General features: G+C 34.7%; 1 protein-coding gene and 1 pseudogene across 3 annotated transcripts in view; one reads left to right on the top strand and one right to left on the bottom strand.

Annotated features, from left to right (window-relative positions):
• The window catches only part of SGCZ (sarcoglycan zeta), a 1203249-nt gene that overhangs the window by 225108 nt on the left and 958442 nt on the right, over window positions 1-19699 (bottom strand). The window lies entirely within an intron of this gene.
• Window positions 151-10568, top strand: LOC129042845 (eukaryotic translation initiation factor 4E-like; annotated as a pseudogene).

Consider the following 19699-nt stretch of genomic DNA (forward strand, 5'->3'; position numbering starts at 1 on the left):
TTTTAAAAATTTATCTCTTAGCCATACGTATGTCTTCATTTGAGAAATTTCTATTCAGGTCCTCTGCCCATTTTCTAATCAGGCTATTTGTTTCCTTGCTATTGAGTTGTGTGAGTTCCTTATATATTCTGGATATTAACCCCTTACCAGATGAATCTTAAAGGTGGCCAAATAAGAGTAGATTTAGAAGATAATGTTCAAGAAGGAGGTAGAGTGAAGATGCAGCCAGCCTCCAACCAGAAAAGATATAGCCAGAAAGCTCGTATATATGAGTAAGATTCCACACCCCCACTTATGATGTGAGAATCGACTTAGAAACACAAGAAAATCATCATCATCATCATCATCATCGTCATCATCATCATCATCATCATCATTATCATCATCATCAATTATCCCTATCCTATCCTCTCATCCTTGTCATCTATTTATTAGATGCTTCATATGTGCTCGGTCAATGTATCTAGTTTGGCATTAACACGTACAACTTCCTTGTTGAGATTTACGTATCTGATTCCCCACTGTATATATTATTTAAGCTAAGAGTCTACATCTATCTCTCTTTATATAATCTCCTCTTCTTCACTGAGCTGATACATTTTTCTGATAAAAGTATAGGATTATTGGAGTTTATAATACAATTTCAACCTCGGTAGGGATTCAAATCACAAAAAAAGAAAAAAAAATTGTTGAAAAGCCTAACACCTTTACTGGAGTTAATTATAACATGCTACCTGTTTTACACTCAGATTCACCCTCGTCTTATTTTGCTGTTTTATAGATTACACCATTCCAAATTTCATGGCAGTCTTTTACAAAAAGAACAAAATTTCAACCTTACAAATTGACTTATATGAAATCTAGGGTGACAGATATTTCTCAGTCTTCAACTTTGGTTTCTCTAATAGAATAACTTTACTTTACTTGCCATCAGTTTATTTTATTTAAAACCCCTATTCATTCAAGGTAATATTTATGGCCCAAACCCATTTGACAAAAGGTAGAAAAAGGGGAAAGACGGTGAGAAGAATAACTTGCAATTTTTGGAAACCTGAAACTCACTTTAATTTTTACTTATCATGCTATATTTCACACATAGTTTTTAAGTTACGACTTTATAGTATTTTGTTATTCATCTGTCTCTTTTAGAAAATGGGGACTTTTAAAGTCAAAGCATCAAGAAAATATTTTCATATGAAAAAGATAATTTTGTAGCTGTTTGAATATTTTCAAATTGTCTTTTCCAAGGCTGCCTTTCTTTTATAGTTCATTGATGTTTTCCCCCAATTATTTAGAAATATCTGTCAACTTCTTTACACTGATTTACAAAGAATACTTTTTCACACAACGTTGTGACCTAAAAAGTCTTCTCTTTCTCTAAGATTACAACTTAAAGGTGCATGCATCACTGTAATTGAATCAAAATGTGGGAGAGGAACCTATTGTGCTATATTAATTTTTTTATTCAAATACGCCTCTTAACAATCAAAAGTCATTTAATACAATTTTTCCCAAAAGGAAGGCAGAATAATATACCCTCTAACATGAAATTTAAACATTTCTGCAAAAACACTGGATATTTGAAATTTTCTCTTGAATTGATTGAACACGTAATCTTGACTAATCCAGGTCACCCTTATATAGGTTTACTTTTTCTGTTTATTAAATCAAGTGTATTTTACTGGCCCCGTGATTCTTTCAGAGAAGCTTCTATCACAGACATAAATGAATCAATTTTATATTTATTTGTTCCATACTTTAATTTTCCTACTTCTCTGATGGTCATTCCTTAAAGCCATCTTCCTCCTCCCAGAACATCATTTCCAAGTTCTGACCTACACCCTCTCTGATTTCACTCAAATGCCATTTACTTAGAGAGCTTTGACTCTGTCCCCATGTGGCTGACTGGCTCCTTCATCTGCCCCTCTAGCTTAGCTTTATGATTTACTGAAATTTAATTTCCAAAGGCCTGCTGAATACTTCTAACAAAATGTCTCACTGGGATTCAAGCTTCACCTGTCCAAACTAATACTATATTTTAAAAGGAAGTACACTGAAACACCGACCCTAAATTTTCTTCCACGTATCTCATATTTATTCTGGACATAACTACCGAATCCTATTCCTAAATACAATTCTGATGACGTCACTTAAATGCTCAAAAAAAGGGCTCTCTATTTCTCAGTAAGCAATATCTGAATTTTCTTTTCAATTTCATTGAGAGAACTAACATGACCCCAAACTTTCTTTCCAGTCTCAGTCATATTCGTGCTTCTTACACTGAGCACTTGCTCAGGGTGTCCTTTGCTCTAGCATGCTGCTTCTTTCTGTGTGACTCACACCTTACAAGACCCATGTCAAAGGCCATTAACCTCCTCATACATTACCTGCCCACTTTTACCTGCGATAGTTGGTGAAATAAAATATCATAAATATAAAAGAAAATAAACCTATATTAAATTTCCAAACATGTCAGAAGCAGTTTCTACAGAGAGTAATGCATCTCAACGCATCCTTAAATTAACTAACAGGCAAAGCATAATAGGAAACATTACATAAGAGAAAATAGTTAACCTTAAATAAAAGTTACATGAAATGAGCATGAAAAATACATGCATTTATGAAATATGGGAGGTTAAGGTTACTTTGAAGATAAAATGTAACTTTTCAACAATCCCACAAAAATTAAATATCAAGATTATAAATTACATATATTACAAAGGACATAGATATCTTTAAAAACCTGTACTATACACACATACCAACACACAAGAGCTGGATGTTCATAGACTAGAAGTCCTAGGATAAACTCGAACTACTTGCAGAAAAAGACAAACATTGCTTCAGAAAAAAATATGTCAGTGGATTCTTACAAATGCCAAACTAAAATTTGTCCAAAATATTACAACCGAATGACTCTAAAAAACTTCCAGCAAAGCCTAACTCTTCAGTGATGACATCTTGAAACACCAGTGTCTTCTTGGTTTTTAGTGAAAATAATAGCCAATTTCTAAATAGCACAATATCTCTCTATATATATAGATATCAAAATATCAAATATCTATCTACATACATACGTATATTGATATATATTGTTGCCCAGGCTGGAGTGAACTGGCGTGATCTCGGCTCACTGCAACCTCCATTCCCCGGGATCAGGCCATTCTCCTGCTACAGTCTGCCGAGTGGCTAGGATTATAGGCACCCGCCACCAAGCCCAGCTAATTTTTCTATTTTTAGTAGAGATAGGGGTTCACCATGTTGGCCAAACTAGCCTCGAACTCCTGACCTCAAGTGATCCTCCTGCCTCGGCCTCCCAAAGTGCTAGGATTGCAGGCGTGAGCCACCATGCCCAGCCAGTTTGCTATTTTTTAATAATGGCTTTACATTTGTGAAAAAAAGAATAATGAAATCATAAGGCCACCTATAAATGATTCAGCATTCCTATTTTCAAATGAAAATATAGGGGCTGGATGTTGTAGCCCCCACTTGTAATTCCAGGACTCTGGGAGGCTGAGGTAGGAGGATCGCTTGAGCCCAGGAGTTCGACACAAGCCTAGGCAACATGGTAAATACCGTCTACACAAAAAAGTAAAGAAAATTTTAAAAAATTAAAAAGGCCAGGTGTGGTGGTGCACACCTGTAATACCATCACTTTGGGATGCGGAGGCAGAAGGATTGCTTGAGCCCATGAGTTTGAGACCAGCCTGGGCAATATAGTAAAACTTTGTCTCTACAAAAAGTACAAAAATTAGCCAGGCATGGTGGCACATGCCTGTGGACCCAGCTACTTAGGAGGCTGAGGTTGGAGGATCACTTGAGCCCAGGGGTCAAGGCTACAGTGAGTCATGATCACACCACTGCAATCCAGCCTGGGCAACAGAGTGTCTCTAAGAAAATGAAAATGAAATGAAAGTATTTTTATAACAGAAAAGTAAAATAAATATTGCTCAGGTTCATGTAGCTTTACATGCCATAGCTATGGTAATGCATTATTCGTGGAATTTATTTCACCTCCTGAAAAAGGGATCAAAGTATTTAGTAAATATTCTCTGTGACTCCATTTGAAAACTATAAGGCTATTTTAACTGTGTAAAATGAAAACTGAAATCATTCAATGGTAATTCCAGAAATAGCACACCTAGTTTTGCATTAATTATGGATATAATTTGGTTACATTACAGCAGTAAGACATTGCTTAAAGTAGAAAAGAAAAGAGAATCAAGTTTCAGAGGTCTGTAGACTTAGCAAAATTATCAATAAATTAAAATTTGGGGAAGATAAGACTATGATGATTACATGAAAATCTTTAATATTAATTGAGTATTGATGTAAACAGCATACACAGGGCATTACAATAATATTGCTTAACTTACAGTGTTTTAATGTGTAAAGATGGTAGACAAAATAGATTTGGTACATATATTATTTTACTGATATTCATTTTAATATAACATTAAGTCAAATGTTAAGTCTTTATAGGGCAATCAATGTAACAACTAATCTACCAATATAACTATACTATGAACAACAAAACATGAATTCAAAAGAATGAACAATGGTTAGCATGACAGATGCCTTGGAATTAACATTAATGCCACAGAAATAACATTTTTTGATATGACCACAGCATGCAATATTTCTGATACTTATATTGCTTATTTTAAAATTACGGGAAGGCATCAATGTCCCTAAACCAAGACTTTTCAAAAATCTCAATGAGGTTTTCTATATCTTCAAAAGCCATTCAAAATTCTGTTGTAAACATGGAATAGCAAAAATCTAGAAATTTTATCTGATTTTGAATTTTAAAAATAAAATTAATTTTATTAAATTTAACTAACAAATGTTCACTCCTTTAAAAACAAATGCATACAATCACAGTTCAGTCTTTCAGAGAGACTGTTATTAGTAAACTACAAAATAAAGAAGAGCTATAAAATTATTAAGACAAGAAATAAAGATAGTCTTTGTGGTAGCTTGCAAATTTTTCCCATTGCTGTATTTCCCTTTGCAAAGTGACTTTACTATTCCTCCACTCGGGAAGTTGAATCAATTTCTTATCACTTGAATCCGGGTTCAACCTTGTAACTCCTTTTGGTTTATGGGACATTAGTAAACTTGCCCCTAAGCAGAGGATTGAGAAATACTTTCACTTTGGGACTCGCTCTCTATTGCCACTGGACACCATTCTGTCACCACGTGTTCAAGCTTGGACTAACCTCCTACTGGATGAGAGACCACATGGAGTGCCATTTCAACCATCATACCAACTTAGACATGTATGTTAAGATATTCTAGGTTATCCAGCCCCAGGTCAGTTTGTATAAACAAGGAAAACTGCCTACTGAACAAAGTTGAGAAAATGAATGCTTGTGGTTTTAAGCTATTAAGTTTTGGGCAAAGGTTTTTTGTTTTGTTTTGTTTTGTTTTTCAGCAAAAGCTAACTGAAACCATCATTACATATAACTTTTAGAAAATTAAACTATTTTTCATAACCGTCATGACAACAAAAGTAGTTTACAAATCTCACCATGATTAAAGCAAAACATTAAATTCAATAACATTATAGATGGACATAAAGTACTTAATCCAAAATAATATTTTATATATTTCCCTCTAGAAGCTATGTAACTGTCCATAATATTCATTAATTTTGAAATAACATATGAGATTAGGTGCTTGATTAATGTGAAATTTAGCCAATTTCACATTATTCCAAATAAAATGTAAAGCACTGGGAAATATTGTAATTTCTCTGTAAAATCATTCTACCAGATTGCATTATTTTCCGGTTTATCTCTTTGATAAACTCTGTTACCTGGCATGAGCAGGAGTATTTTGACTCTACTTCTCTGGTTTAATTTTTGATGACCAAAAGAGGACCACCAATATGGCAAACACAACATGCATGAAACAAAACATGACAAGCTGATGGCAAATCACAGATACATGAGGAAGGCAACAATGACATTGTGTCACATAGGAACTGAATTAAGAAGAAAAAATAAGTGTCACTGTTAATTTGCATGCATTTGCATTATTTGTGGTCAATTTCTCTTGTCCTACTCCCTGATAAAATAAAAAATGTGGTAAATATCAGTATCAAATCCAGTAAAACTTATAAAAAGAATGGATGCAAAAGTAAAAGAAAAATAAACATGTATTACTACATTACTTCTTTGTCCTCCACAAGTACTAGAGGATAAAAAGCAGAAAGAAAATGATACTTTATATAGCGGCTTGTTTAAATAATTCACTTCCCAAATAGTTCTCAGCGAGAAATGAAATAGCAGACAGTCACTAATTATACCTAAGTTAAACGGAAAGAGAATATTTGCACTAATTTGCATTTCAAGAAATGAGAAAAAGTTAGAGAAAATGAATTTAACAAATATTTTATCAGAAAAAGAGCAAGTACTGCTATAATAACTTAACTGATCATAACAAGAGCATCTGTGGGAATAAAGTAGTGAACATCAGACACATGAAAAAATAGGACATTTAATTGACTTTTCTTCTTATTGTTTCCTTCCTTATTTTCCAGTCATTCAAATTTCAAAATGAATACTTTTGTAATTTGGTTCAAGACTAGACCATGTAATTCAGTTTCAAAGTGGTGCCAGGGTCAAAGAAACAGTTCAGCTGCACAAAGTAAATTTCAATAGTTCAAAACTTCTATTTGCATATCTGAAAAATGATGAAAAGAATGTAAATTCATAATTCCTTCCCTGTCCATATTCACTTTTCCAGGACCTGGCAAATAACTACAGTACATTCCAGTTTTTCTCTCCCTCTCCCAATCCCTTTCCTTTCCTTAATTATGTAGGTTGGCCTAACCTTTCTTCAGCAAAAAAAGAAAAGGTCTATAACTGACAAGAAAAGAGAACAAACCATGAGATTCTCTTTGGTCCTGAGGGACAGCGCACTAAAATTGCAGCCTTAAAGTGGATCACACTTTGCTCCTATGATAGATGCTTGGTATAATGATTTTGAAAACACAGAAACGTCTACATAAAATTTGTGATCTGTCCCGGGTTTTATTATCTGATATAAATTTTATTAACAAAGTGGTGATATTTTTTCATCTTTTTTAATATAAAGACATACAAACATATAGACGAAAGGATTTTCTCATCCTGAAAGCAAGGGCAAGAAAAAGAGGTCATAGGCAAGATGGCAAGGGTGATTTAGCAATGTAGTAAAACAATTTTAAAGAGTAAGTGGTATATTTTGCATTTCAAATTATTTGCATACCAAAGTTTAACACTCCAATTCCTTAAAACGGTAGTCAGTTTTGTGTGTACCTCTAAGGGGGTGAAGACATTAAGGAAATGACAGAGATCTATATTTGGGTGGATGCCATGACCAAGGAAAGAACTTTCATACGATTCGGGGGAACGATAAGAATTCAGCTGAGACAGGAAATTGAAGCTAGAGGTGACTTAAGTCCCCTGGAAATCCACAGAAATCTTATGAGCATAACTGGATCATCCATAGAATACAGAACAAGGATTGAATCTAAATTTTTTATGTTTCTTGTTATTTTATTCTATTATTATTTTATTTGAAACAGGGTGTCCCTTTGTCACCCAGGCTGGAGTGCAGATCTCTGTTCACAGCAGCCTCAACCTCTAGGCTCAAGCCATCCTCCTGCCTCAGTCACATGACTAGCTGGAACTACAGGCACATTTTTTTATTTTTTGGCTAATTTTTTATTTTTTATAGAGACAGGTTATTGTCATGTTGCCCAAGCTGGTCTCAAACTCGTGGGCTCAAGTGATTCTCTTGCCTTGGCCTCCCAAAGTGCTGGGATTACCGGCGTGAGTCAGGGCACCCAGCCAATTTTTTAAGTTTCTAAAAAAGCAAGGTGATCAAAGGTAACCTGTGGGTTCACTTCTAATAAAAATTGTGTTCTTAGCATCTTAATAAAATTGATGAAACCAAAACTAGGTCAAATATATATTTTTCTTTCTTTCCTTAGTCCCTCATATTGCCAAAGTCTTGATATATCTTAGTAAATTAGGGATAAAGATTATTCATTTTGTCACAAATGTGCTATTTCAAAGCAAGTTCTTATTTATAGGAGACTATTTATTTCTTCAAAGGAGATTTCAATTGCTGGGCATATAGAACATTACAAAAGGAGATTATACCTAAATCTTTCAATTATTTTATTAATGCAAACCAAAGGAAAATCAGAGGGAAAGTATGATGAAAGCACATGGAAAGCTGAAATCATGACAGTAAGTGATAGGCCTTATTGTCATGACGACAATAAACAATGAGCTTTTACAGTGAGGAGGAAATGTATTGTAAAAAAATTTGGGTAGAGAACTATCTGCAGTATTTGTGACTGGATTTTCTTTTGATTAGTCTACTGAGTGTACGACGAGAAAACCATAGAATGACCGAGAGATATTGGTCGAAGGCAGGGTTTTCAAGCTTCAATAGAGGGTACCAAGGGCATTGGAAACCCCTGCCATTAGAGAAGGAAGACCTCCTTTTCCCTGGGCTTTATATTGCTTTTGTTTGTTTTTCTATGATTTTATTAAGGAAACAATGCCACATCTAAAAAAAATTTATAATACATCCGTCCAGACAATAAAAATATTCTAATTTATAATAAATAAGAGGGATGGATTTTAGTATGAAGATACCAAGTGTTTCGAGTTTTAACAAATTACATATCTTTGTGCCTTGGTACCATGCCATTAATAAAATTTCTAATACACTATTTCTCAGAAACATTAGAAACAGTGATGGTCTAATGCATTAAACCTCCATAAACAAAAATAATGGGAAAGAATGAAGCGCTTTCTTCAGTTAATAAAATGTCTGTTTGATATTCGCAAAGAAATACATTTTCTTAATTTGAAATCCAGTAGACTAACAAAGTGTAAGCTGATTGGCACTTTAGAGTGTCTTGAGGATGAATTGCAAATTCTTTAGCTCTCAAACCCTGCATGCCTGAAGCCCTAAGCTGCTTTACAAATTCATGTTTTGCCGGGCGCCGTGGCTCACGCCTGTAATTCTAGCACTTTGGGAGGCCGAGACGGGCGGATCACGAGGTCAGGAAATCGAGACCATCCTGGCTAACACGGTGAAACCCCGTCTCTACTAAAAATACAAAAAAATTAGCCAGGCGTGGTGGCAGGTGCCTGTAGTCCCAGCTACTTGGGAGGCTGAGGCAGGAGAATGGCGTGAACCCAGGAGGTGGAGCTTGCAGTGAGCCGAGATCGCACCACTGCACTCTAGCCTGGATGACAGCGAGACTCTGTCTCAAAAAAAAAAAAAAAAAAAAAAGATAAAAAAGAAATTCATGTTTCTCTACTCCTTTATATCCCTATTCTCAAAATATTTTTTTTGGTCGCACATTCCATGAAATCTTTTTTAAAACTATGGCATCTTGAATATTATAAAGCTGTTATTTGAAATTTTTAATATCAACAGTTTAATAGTTGCAAGGAATAAAATGTCTGACACTGGTACAATATCAAGTGTAGATTTAAAATGCATTTTGTGAAATACTTCAAGGATATGGAGCTCTAGATTGAGCTTATCCTAATGATCGAACATGTCCTCCTTATCACCTAAATCATCAGTAAAACCAGCCTCTTTTTTTATTTTTTTATTCATTTTTATTTTTTGAGACAGAGTTTTTCTCTTGTTGCCCAGGCTGGAGTGCCTCCCGGTTTCAAGTGATTCTCCTGCCTCAGCATCCAAAGTAGCTGGGATTACAGGAGAGCGCCACCACACCCTAATTTTGTGTTTTTAGTAGAGATGGGGTTTCACCATGTTGATCAGGCTGGTCTTGAACTCCTGATCTCAAGTGATCCACCTGCCTCCGCCTCCTAAAGTGCTGGGATTACAGGCATGAGCCACTGCACCCGGCCTCAGCCTCACTTTTATCAGAAAAATCAAACCGGAAGCCACCCCTACTCCTAATTCCCCAACTACAGAAGAGGAGAAAACGGAATCTCATCGGGAGGTTGCTAACCCAGAACACTATATTAAACATCCCCTACAGAACAGATGGGCACTCTGGTTTTTCAAAAATGAAAAAAGCAAAACTTGGCAAGCAAACCTGCTGTGGCTGATCTCTAAGTTTGATACTGTTGAAGACTTTTGGGCTCTGTAAAACCATATACAGTTGTCTAGTAATTTAATGCCTGGCTCTGACTACTCACTTTTTAAGGATGGTATTGAGACTATGTGGGAAGATGAGAAAAACAAATGGGGAGGACGATGGCTAATTACATTGAACAAACAGCAGAGACAAAGTGACCTCGATCGCTTTTGGCTAGAGACACTTCTGTGCCTTATTGGACAATCTTCTGATGACTACAGTGATGATGTATGTGGCGCTGTTGTTAATGTTAGAGCTAAAGGTGATAAGATAGCAATATGGACTACTGAATGTGAAAACAGAGAAGCTCTTACACATATAGGGAGAGTATAACAAGGAAAGGTTAGGACTTCCTCCAGAGATAGTGATTGGTTATCAGTCCCACGCAGACACAGCTACTAAGAGCGGCTCCACTACTAAAAACAGGTTTGTTGTTTAAGAAGACACCTTCTGTGTAGTCTCATAGGAGACTGCGTTAAGCAATCGAGATTTGGGAGCTGAACCAAAGCCTCTTCAAAAAGCAGAGTGGACTGCATTTAAATTTGATTTCCATCTAAATGTTACTAAGATATAAGAGAAGTCTCATTTGCCTTTGTCTTGTACTTCTGCGTTCATTTTTTTTTCTTTTTTTGGCTAGAGTTTCCGCTATCCCAATCAAAGAATTACAGTATGCATCCCCAGAATCCATAAATGTGTTCCTGGCCCACTCTGTAATAGTTCAGTAGAATTACCATTAATTACATACAGATTTTACCTATCCATAGTAGTCAAAAAACAACTTGGCATTTCTATACTTTACAGGAAAAAAAATTCTGTTGTTCCATTGTATGCATGAGCATATTTTGCTGGTTTGAAAGATTATGATGCATACAGTTTTCTAGCAATTTTCTTTGTTTCTTTTTACAGCATTGTCTTTGTTGTACTTTTGCTGATGGCTGATAGATTTTAATTTGTTTGTTTCCCTACTTGATAATATTAGTGATGCTGATTTCAGTTTTTGATTTGTTTTGCTTTTGTTTTTTTCCTCATATAACATTGGTGAAGGATCCAGGAATATGACACAAAGGTGGAATAAACATTACTTTTGTGCATTCTTTGGTAATTTTTTTTGTTTTTTGTAACTACAAAGCTTTGCTACAAATTTATGCATTTCATTCAAATCGGTGATCTATGTTTGTGTGATTTCCTAAACATAATTGTGGATTATAAAAAATGTAACATCATAATTACATTCCTAACTAGAATTAGTATGTCTGTTTTTGTATCTTTATGCTGTATTTTAACACTTTGTATTACTTAGGTTATTTTGCTTTGGTTAAAAATGGCTGAAGTAGAAAAGCAGTCCCATTCACATTAAGACAGTGTACAAAACTGTAAATAAACTGTGTACAGTGCATTGTCTTTTAGACAACTAAATTTGTCCTTTTATTTCTCCATCTTTATAGAAAGAATTTGTACTTCTTATTGTAAGGCAGTCTCTGTATTATGTCTTCTTTTGTGGTGTCTTCCATGTGAACAGCATAAGTTTGGAGCACTAGTTTGATTATTATGTTTATTACAATTTTTAATAAATTGAATAGGTAGTATCATATATATGGAATTAAATTGATGTGGCTATCTTTGCTTTTTTATAAAGTAAGACACAGTCCTTCAGTCTTAGGTAAATAATGTACTTTTTTAATACGTGAATACTCATGAGAATTGGGATCTGATGCATCACTATTTGGTAGCAACACTGGTTGCAAAACTTGGTTGCTGAATTGAGTTGTTTCTATGTAAGTGTCAAAATGATAATGTAGGGAAAGTACAGGTGGTGGGGACATATGCATTAAGAATTTTGTTAGTGTTGCAATCTAAATAGAATGGAATAAACAGTATTAAGACATATTTATAGTGGTAAATTGTTGTAGTATAGTATTCTATAAACTTGAAAACTTGATCTACTCTTTGTAGGTACCATTTGAAAGCAAACTTGAAAATGTTTTGTACATAGTACATACTTGTATAGTCCTGTGAAATAAAGTATGGCTATCAGACCAAAGGATAAGCCAAACCGTAGGTAGCAGAATGGAAAATATTAGTTTGAGAGAAAAATTTGTCTTTAAATAGTGATTATGACTTAATCATTTTAAAACTGATAAACTTGACAAAAACTCTGTATGAAATAAACACGAAATAAATAGCACTGATTTCATTGTAAAATTTTAAAGCAGTTTAAAGGGTACTACAGGTTATCACAGTACTCTCAATGCCACAAACACTTCTTGTTCAGTATTCTAGAAATCCTGAATCTTCTGTGTTTATTATAATCTCAGCATACTGTACATAATATTTGCTAGTTAAACTTGGGTAGTTGGTTGAGGTGACTTACTGTCTATGTCAATATGTGTAGTTTTGAGTACTTCAAAAGTTTGCTTAAAAGTGATGACGTGAGTGGTATGCTGGCAATGGGTGGGACTGAAGTAGTATATCTATTATAAATTAATGATCTATTTTCTTAATTCTAAGATGAAGTACAATTTTAAGAAGCATCAGCTTTTAGGTGCAAAGGAGGAATAACACATTAAACGTATACAGTTCTAATTTTTTGAAATAACTAATTTGTAGCATTTGATTATCGTTATGACCATTTTAGAATCATGATTTTATTTTAAACCTTTTTCCTGGGGACAAGAAAGGATAATAAATTACTCTGAATCAAAAAAAAAAGAAAAGAAAAATGTTTCCATTGTTCAATTCAAATGATTTATCAATGTTATTATAATTAAGTTTTTAAAAAAATTAATGAGTCAGAGAGAGAGATTTTGCCATGAATATGTAGCATAGATGAATGTGAATATTGCCTCTCAGTAGTTCATACCCAGCTGCTGGTACTTTTTTTTGAGACGGAGTCTTGCTCTGTCACCCAGGCTGGAATGGACTGGCCAATCTCGGCTTACTGCAACCTCCGCCTCCCGGGTTCAAGTAATTCTCCTGCCTCAGTCTCCCTAGTAGCTAGGATTACAGGTGCACACCACCATGCCTGGCTAATTTTTGTATGTTTAGTAGAGACAAGGTTTCACCATGTTGGTCAGGCTGGTCTTGAATTCCTGACCTCAGGTGATCCACCCACCTCGGCCTCCCAAAGTGCACACGGCCATTTTTAACATTTATTAATTTACTTAACCTTTCATTTCAGCTGCAACGTATTCCCAAATTATCTTTTTCTTTAGCCAGTTCACTGTTGCCCATTCTCAACTTTTTACATCCCGAGCAATGCATCATAGCAACACTGATGAAGGTTACCATTTACATTTTTAAAATAAGGGAAATATGGTGGTAACAGAAAAGGTGGAAAAACCAGGAGCAGCAAGCTTCAGTGTCTCAGGGTAGACCAAATTTCAGAAAGGGTGCCTTTGAAACTTGAGAACTTCAGATAAAATATCCATGTCTGTGTACCCCCTGGAAAATCCTGGAACACACTTAAGGGTACGCTTTTCTGGGTTTGAGACTATTGCTTTATAGGATTTCTCAAATCAAACCAAACTGACCTAGTCACAGCTTCCTGGACAAACGATGTCTTTTACAAATAATTTTTTTTTTCTTACAAACATCAAGTGATTTTGAATTCCAATCCAATCATTCATTCCTCATAGCCCAATTAAAATTTTTCCATATAGAAACATACAAGGTTGATTCATGGACAGTAATTTAGTGTAGAGGACCTGATTTCATTTCAAAATATTCCCACTACTAATTGTTCACATGCTCAGTTCCCAGGCCTGACTTCTAAAGAAGAGTAACTTTAACTGATAAAAGCAACTTCAACAAGCACCACTGTAGTTCCACAGTCATAAAAAACATAGAACAATGTCATTCTGCAGCTGAAGTACTACCGTCCTGTCCCTGGTTTTGTGTTGTTTTTGGTGCATGCTACTGACAGGAGGATATGGGTGCTGAGTCAGTTATATTTACACAGATAGGAACACAATAAAGCCATAAAGCCCAGAAAATTCAAAGTTAGATCTCTTCAAATCTTTTTGGATCACATAATCTCCATAACTATTGAAAGAATAGGACTACTGTTTTTAGACAATACAATTTCATTCTACGATCTAATTCACCCTTGTTTATATTGGTAAAAACTTGCGAAACAAGAATAAAAGATCAGGAATAATGAGGTCAACTCTTACACATGCAAAGCATTCTGTTTGTCTAAAGTGATGGGGAAGTATATTTTCAAACATTTAATTTGTATTCTTTGAATATACGAATCATTCATTCACCCAATAAAGTAAATGTTCACTGAAATGTGTATTATTTTTTCTGTATGTAAATACACTGTAATGAAAAGTTTAAAAATGTCACTGGGCACTTAATATATAAGAGGCAGTGTTGTATGAAGTGATCAAAACATAAGATTGCTGCTCTATAGAATTTACCTATTTTGTACTTTGTTCTTTGGAATAAACAAAGTATTTCATATTTTATAATGCAGAATCCATTACATATGTGACACTGGAGACAAAATATCTTGCCACAAACTTATTGAATGTGTTATTTTAGTAGCTATTAGTGGGGACAATGTTTTTTGAAGCTGTTGATCAAACATATCAAAGGGTCATGAAATCAATTTAGTTGGTTGCAACAATTATTTATACATATATGGATACATGCCTATAATTAAATCAGAATAGATGCGCTTGGCTAGAATAGATTTGAAATGTTCAGAACGTGTAAAATGTGTTTCTTACTGTGGTTCATATTCAAAAAAGATTGAGAAACACTGAACTAGTGTAAGTACTGCTAATATATATTTTGTGGTCTGCTCCTAGAGTTTTGGGGGAAAAAAGTAATTTTTTAGGAAATCTTTCTCTTTGTCGTGACTTAGAGGATTCTATATAGCAGTAGTCAGCCCACATACATGCAAATATGTGATTTTGGAGTAGTGAAAGAATATACTAGTTGGAGAACAATTTCTTTTGGCTTTATTATAAGAAATAATACTGATGGTGCTGTAATCCCAGCTACTTGGAAAGCTGAGTCAGGAGGGCTGCTTGAGGCCAAGAACTTGAAGCTCCTGTGTGCGATAATCACGCCTATGAATAGCCACTGCACTCTAGCCTGGAAAACATAGCTAGACTCTGTCTCCACAGAAACAAGAGAGAAGAGGAAGAGGAAGAAGAGGAGGAAGAGGAGGAGGAGGAGGTGGCAGAGGAAGGGAAATAACACTGATACTTCTTTAAAATTCCTATTCACTGGAGAGTGGGATCAATATGTTATGGCTCCATGTTTCTTTATGCAAACAAAAAAATTATAGAGTCAAAATACCTATTTAAAGAAAAACTACACAGCATGAATCTCAAGAAAACTATTAGAGTAAGTCAAGAATGTTTCCCAGAACAGGAATAATAATAGAATTCTATAGACATTCCCTTCACCTTCTTACTGAGAAGACTGAGGATTCATTTCTCTGTTGTTAAGAATTTCCCAGTGGTTAAGGACATAAGGATCAAAGCTTGACAGACCTGGACTTGCATTCCTGCTCAACAACGTTTTTTCATGATACTCAGATAAGTTACATAACTCCTTTCAGCCAAGTCCTCTTTCACAGCTGTGAGAGTATTCTAATGAGTATGCTAGTGTCTACTTCCTATGGAATGCTGTTAGAACTGGTTGAGAATGTGACCCAGGACCTTCAGCAATTAATACTTGAAAAGTACTTAATAATTGGTAGCAGGAACTATTCAAGATGTAGTAAAAGGTTTCTGTTACATAATTTTGTCTGCTACCCTAGGGCTGATTTTTTAAATTAATTAATTTATTTATTTTGAGACACGGACTCGCTCTCCCAGGCTGGAGCACAGTTGTGCCATCTCTGCTCACTGCAGCCTCCGCCTCCTGAGTTCAAGTGATTCTCATGCCTCAGCCTCCTCCCAAATAGCTAGGATTACAGGTATAAGCCACCATGCCCAGCTAATTTTTGTATTTTTAGTAGTGACAAGGCTTTGCCATGTTGGCCAGACTGGTCTCAACCACCCGACCTAAAGTGATCTGCCTGACCCCAAGTGATCCACCTTCCTTGGCCTCCTAAAGTTCTGGGATTACAGGTGTGGGCCACTGTGCCTGGCTGGTCTGATAACTCTTAACACTGGATGACACTGTTATATTAGATTATTTTAAGGAATTTAAAGATATGTAATATTGACTAGCATCTCGGTGTTACCCTTTTCTTAATATTTCCCTGTTACAGATTCTCTGCAATAGGTTGTTATTCACACAAATCTGGTACTTTATAGAACAGCAATCTGAGCTGATATGTGCTTCCCTTTTGTTCTAGGTCTGCTATATCGTCATCTCTCATCTTTCTTGGGGAAAGACAAAAGTATAGGGTTATATCATCTCTCTCTCTCTCTCTCTGTGTGTGTGTGTGTGCTGGTGGAGAGAAAGATGAAAAACCACAGGTAATTCTTAAAGTATTTGTTTATAAAGGCAATTAAATTTGAGGTGATTAAGGAATCTTCTTTTTTTTTGTAAGGCTTCAGTAGTGTCTGAGAGACCTCACCAGTGACATACAATGGTGTAATCTGTAGAAAAAAATACGCAGTAAGAAGAACTCCTTTTAAAGCTGCCTTAACATGCTTTTTTGTTTGTTTATTTTTAAGTCCAAAGAATATCGCACCTCTGCAACCAAGTTTGCCTACACATATCATTTAGCAACTTCAAACTGTCTCCCAGTTTTAATGAGGTTCTTCTATCATAGGATTATTTTTTTTCCCCCACTCCTAACCTGGGCCAAAGTGCTGAAACTATCCCATAATTTCTTCTAAGGTTGCAGTCCAGCATTCAACCAATGTAAATTGAAATACAGATTTTTTTTTCTGAAGAATATGTAAAAAAGATATTTGTAGAGTGTGAATTGTTAAAAAGCAATGAATCAGCATTGAAAATCTCATTCCAGTCATAGTATTGACTTTTAGGTTGCATGATTTGAGGCAAGGGAGTTGCCATATACAAGACAATGTCTTTTCATGTCTAGCATTAGCGATTAGGTAAAGTAATAAGAATAAAAAGGCTTTGTGAATTACAAAGTTTAATGTTAAAAAGAATTTGAACTACAATCAGTAGGTACGTGAATGGCTTCAGGGTTTATATCAGTGGGTACATGGGTTGGTTCAAGGGCATATCTGAGCCACATAAATTTGCATAAAGATTTAATTTACTTATGTTTGTATTTACGTATTTTCCTCAGCTTTTAGTGGACTCAATTAAATATGTCTGGCTCTAAAAATATTAAAAAGCATTTTATTATGCAAATGAGTGCTACCTTTCCTATGTTCACCACTGGGTGTCTCTTAACCAGCAGGATGCATGCAACCCCTAGAAAGAGGTTTAGATGAATTATTTGCAAATGTTTGCAAAATGGAACAGAAAAAGGCTAAGTTCATCAAAATTGCAAACATTCAAGTCCCATTATGTCTAATGCTGTCAGAAATAGTGTAAATATTTGCTATGGATTAATTAAAATAGTCTGTTTACAGGCACACAATGCAGAATCTACTTTTATGCAAATGAGGTATATAGAGGAAGAAGTGACTCGAGGTTTGAATTCTGGCTCACCCTGGAGTCCTGAAACTTTGGACGCACCACTTATATTTCCTAAGTCTCCAGTGATTCATTTGCAAAATCGGAATGAAATGACCTACATTGTCCACCTGACAGGGTTGTTGTGAAATCAAATTCAAATCCAATTGAAGCTTAGCAAATTACATTATATAGAAATCATTAACAATAGCAGATATTTGTTTTTGATTGCCTTGCTATAGGCTAGCGTCTGGGCAATAATTTGGTAACCAAAATAGACATGGCCCCTGGGTTATTTCTAGTTCAGCACTACAGTCAAATAGCAAACTAAAAATTTAAAACTCTAAAGATTTTGAAGCAAACGGAAGGTGTGTATGATGCAAGGGTATAAGGATAAAAAACAGTCAAAGCAAAGTTAACCCATGCACAACTTAATAGTAACTCCCTTTTAGAACTACTTTTGATTAAGAAGAAAATCAAAGTAAATATTAGAACTTATTTATAAATAAAAAGTCAGAGTATATTATTAGACACATGAGATGTGGCCTAAACACTTGATAAGAACTTCATGGCCTAAGATAGATTTACTTGAAACAGAAAATATTGAAAACAGAATATTCAAGCATTCAATTCAATAAATCAGAAAAATGACAATACATAAATACAAAAAAGAAAAGTAGAAAAAGGAATTTAAAAATATAAAAATATTTAATTGATTCAAACTAAAACTGGTTCTAAGTAAAAAAAATATAGTAGGAAGACAACTGACTGTTCAGAATGTTTAAATAAAACAGAAGGAAAAACACAAAAAGGCAACATTAGGTATTAAATGATATGTCTAAGTAAAGGGAAAATTTTGTATGAATATAAAATGTAACAAAAGCGAGTTCTGTTGATTTAGAATATTAGAGAACAATTTTCATATAAAAATTAGAAAATTAGTCAAATATTTTGAGTCAGAAAAGTCTCCATGACTAGGCAATTTCATGGTGGAATTAAATCATACCTTTAAGAACAAGTAATCCTGTTATTAAAATTGATGTAATGTATAGGACCAAAATTAAAGTCTCTCAATGAATAGATTTAATAAAATATTAATGGAAAAGTGAGAATAATAAAATAAAATATAGGGAGAAAAAACTAGAACAGAGTATATGCAATAATTCACAGTAAAATATTAGTAAACTTAATTCAATAGTTTATTAAGATTGCTACCTCATGAACAAGGAAAGTTCACCTCAATAATAAAAGAATACATCACATTTGTATATCTTTTCATGTCATTTACTCAATATATTAAATAAGAAAAATGATAAAAATCATCTTCATATCTACAAATATGTGAAAAAACATAATATATCTGACTAAACTGTAATTTACATGATAACATTTATGCCTGACTAAAGCATAATCAAGTTAACAGAAGGAAGGATTTGTAGTCTCCAAGTTACTTGACCTATCAGAGGCTGTTTTGCACTCTTTCAACCCGGAAACACTTTCATCTTTCTTCTCTTTCCAGGATATCATGTTATTTTGGTTTTTTGACCTCTCACTGGCCTTTACCTCTTAGACTGTGATTGGCTCCTTCACTTCTTCTCAAACTCTTCAATATTAGAGTGCCCAACGATTCATTCCACGGAAATCTTATATTTCCCATCTATTCTTACTTCCTTGGTATTCCTGTCCAATTTCATTTATTATAGACACACACACACACACACACACACACACACACACACGCCCTGCACTTCCAACATGAAATCTAGACTCATATGTCCACCAGCATGCTCATCTAATAGACAAAATTAATAGTTCCACAACTGTGCTCCTAACCTACCCCCACCCCTACATTCCCAATTCTTCTTTGCACTGATTAGTGGCAATTGCTCAGACCAAAAAATCTTGACATCATGTTACATTTTCTCTTTCTCTTAACATACCATATGCAAATTTGTCATCAAATCCTTTGACTCTACTTTCGAATCATACTCTCCTTGACAATAATGC

The sequence above is a fragment of the Pongo pygmaeus genome, chromosome 7, assembly GCF_028885625.2.
Source record: "Pongo pygmaeus isolate AG05252 chromosome 7, NHGRI_mPonPyg2-v2.0_pri, whole genome shotgun sequence".
Classification (NCBI taxonomy): domain Eukaryota; kingdom Metazoa; phylum Chordata; class Mammalia; order Primates; family Hominidae; genus Pongo; species Pongo pygmaeus.